This window comes from Quercus robur, chromosome 6 (assembly GCF_932294415.1).
Source record: "Quercus robur chromosome 6, dhQueRobu3.1, whole genome shotgun sequence".
Taxonomy (NCBI): domain Eukaryota; kingdom Viridiplantae; phylum Streptophyta; class Magnoliopsida; order Fagales; family Fagaceae; genus Quercus; species Quercus robur.
In genome coordinates this window covers 43995001-43997761 of record NC_065539.1, presented here as the reverse complement: position 1 = coordinate 43997761, position 2761 = coordinate 43995001, and positions in this window count along the sequence as shown.

Here is a 2761-nt window from a genome sequence, read left to right as displayed (position 1 = left end):
GTTGATGCATGGTGTGGCGTTCTTTGATGATCGGAGGCAGTGAGAGTGAGGTGGATGTTTTTTTGCTCAAAATGTGTAAAATGAGCACATTTTTCCATTTTGCACAATTTTGCATCAACTGATGCAATTGCTCTAAGGTACTCTTTTAACAAACTTAGAAGTTATTGTCATCCACGAAACCATAGTTCTCAGAATTGGACTGGACCGGGAGATCGGACTGTGAAAATCAAGAACCGAGATAAAAATCGATTTTTTAAGCATAAAGAACCGGGCATATGTGGCAATTCCTTGAACTCCTAAAACCGGGGTTGGACCGCACGAACCGGTGGCAAGAACCGTGTGGTCCAACCCCTTAGCAATTTTTTTTTTTTTTTTAAAACAACTTAACACAATTTTATTCTACTTAATTAAATTATCCATCTCTTAATTAAATTATCCATCTCTTACAAGGAATAAAAAAATTATAATTAAAATCATTCAAAGATATTCAACTTTACTTTAAAAATTAATCATAAATTTTAATGTTTTCATGGTTATTATTTTATTTTATTAACTTTCTTATTTAATTATTAAATATATGCTTGAAAATCATTAAATTTCCCTCACATATATAGATATATTAGTCAATTTTGCTAGTTTTATAAATTTAATATCTATATTTAGGCTTTAATTAATTATTAAATTAATTATGACGTCATCACGGTTCGACCCCAGTTCGACCTCAAAAACCTTGAACCTCTCCCTTTTTACGGTTTAATGAACGGTTTGGATCTGAAAACCTTGCATGAAGCAATGGTTTCTACCTATGTGCACATGTTGCTGTTATAGATAACAAAGTTTGTCATCCACGAAACAATGATTTCTACCTAAGTGCACTTAGATAACAAAGTTTTTCACCCACAAAACAATGATTTCTACCTAAGTGCACTTAGATAACAAAGTTTGTCATCCACGAAACAATGATTTCTACCTATGTGCACATGCTGCTGTTATAGATAGAAGTTATTGTGATCTTTATCCCCTCCTCTCACTCTCTCTCTCTCTCTCTTTCCCACCCTTTATGAGTTTATGTGATGATGCGCTTCAACTTATTAGAGAAGAAGCCTTGAGGGAAAAAATGGTGTTTTGGCATGTGGTTCGTTAGTTGGTAGCAGAGATAGGCGGAGGACACATGTATATAGCTGGACAATGCCTGAAAAGTGAAAGGTTTTAATTGACAAAATCAAAAATCTGAGATTAAAGGTGTATTTCGATACCGCTTATTTTGCTGAAAACTGAAAATACTGTAGCAAAATAATTTTTAAATGTGTGAATAGTGCCGTGAGATCTATTTTTAATGAAAGTTTTGTTGAAAAAAGAGATTTGTGGGTCCTATGAACAGTGCATGGGACCCACTGGAAAGCACTTTCTTCTCAAAAAAAAAAAAAAAAAAAAAAGGAATGCAAAACGTAGATGCTGGGGATTAAAAGCTGTATCCGAACGGGTACTAAATTTGACATGGGGGTAAAACCTTTTATATTTCTATTTATTTTTAAATCCCCCTCCCAAAAATAAGCCTACTTTTTCTTTAGCATGAACTGTTAGGGATGGTGGTTCATATTCTGAATGAGAATGTAAACAGACACCGTTAGGCATTGGCTAATAAGCCATATTTTTTATATTTAGCTTTTACGTATAGTTTTTTAAAACCTCACATTTTCTTACTTGTTTTCACTTTTCCAAAGTACAAGTATACTTTAATACATTTTTAGCAAAAATATTTCAGCAAAATGTTAAGTGTCCTTTTGGTAAAAATTATTTTTCTTACTTGTTTTCACTTTTTCAAAGTACTAGTATACTTTAGTACACTTTTAGCAAAAAATTTTTAGCAAAACACTAGGATGTAAGTATATATATTGGGGATTTTAACCGGGTTAGTGTTTTGACTAAGGAAGTATATATATGTTATAAGTCTAATTCTTTTTTTATGGTGAAAAATTATTACTATTGAACTGCATAAAATTCTTCATATTGATTTTCTCTCATTTTTCTTTATTTTTATTCAATTTCTTAGAGTGATAATCATTGACATGAATCCTTTGGCTGCAATTTTTTTGATAATTTGATAGTTTCAATGGGAGAGGAGGAATTTGAAGTTTTAAACTTTAGGTGTTTCTATTGGAAATATCAGAAGGTGCCAATCAGTTAAGTTATAAAACTCTCGGTCTCTATCTTAGGAAAAAAAAAAAAAAAAAAAAAAAAATCCACTATGTATTCTGAATGGAAAAGTCTCCACTTGTTGTTGTGCTGCAAGCCTTTAACGTTTCTTTCGTATATTTGACTACTTTTAGGTATCCTTCCATTTACAGCCTTGCATTATCAATTATCATTGCTGGTCTTCGGTCTACCCTTAGAATTCTTGAATTTTATTTGAACATATCAATTTTCAATTAATCAAGTCCATTGCTACAGTGAAGCCGCCGGAGGCTTATCATTGAGATAAAGCCAATAGCATTTATGATAACAGGTACAAAAATAATAAATAACAATATCATTTGATGGATTGTCACGTAAATTAATGCTGTTGGTTGCATAGAAAATGACTGCAGGTTGCTGAAACCAACATGCGCATTTTTTTTTAAAGAAAAAAAGAAAAGAAAAAAAGAAGAAGCTAAAACTACATTTTCATTTATATATTTCAGATGATTTATACTTTTTCCCTAAATTTTTTTTGCACTGCTTTTAGTCCCTAATTAAAATAAAAAAAAGATCTCGTTTTTGT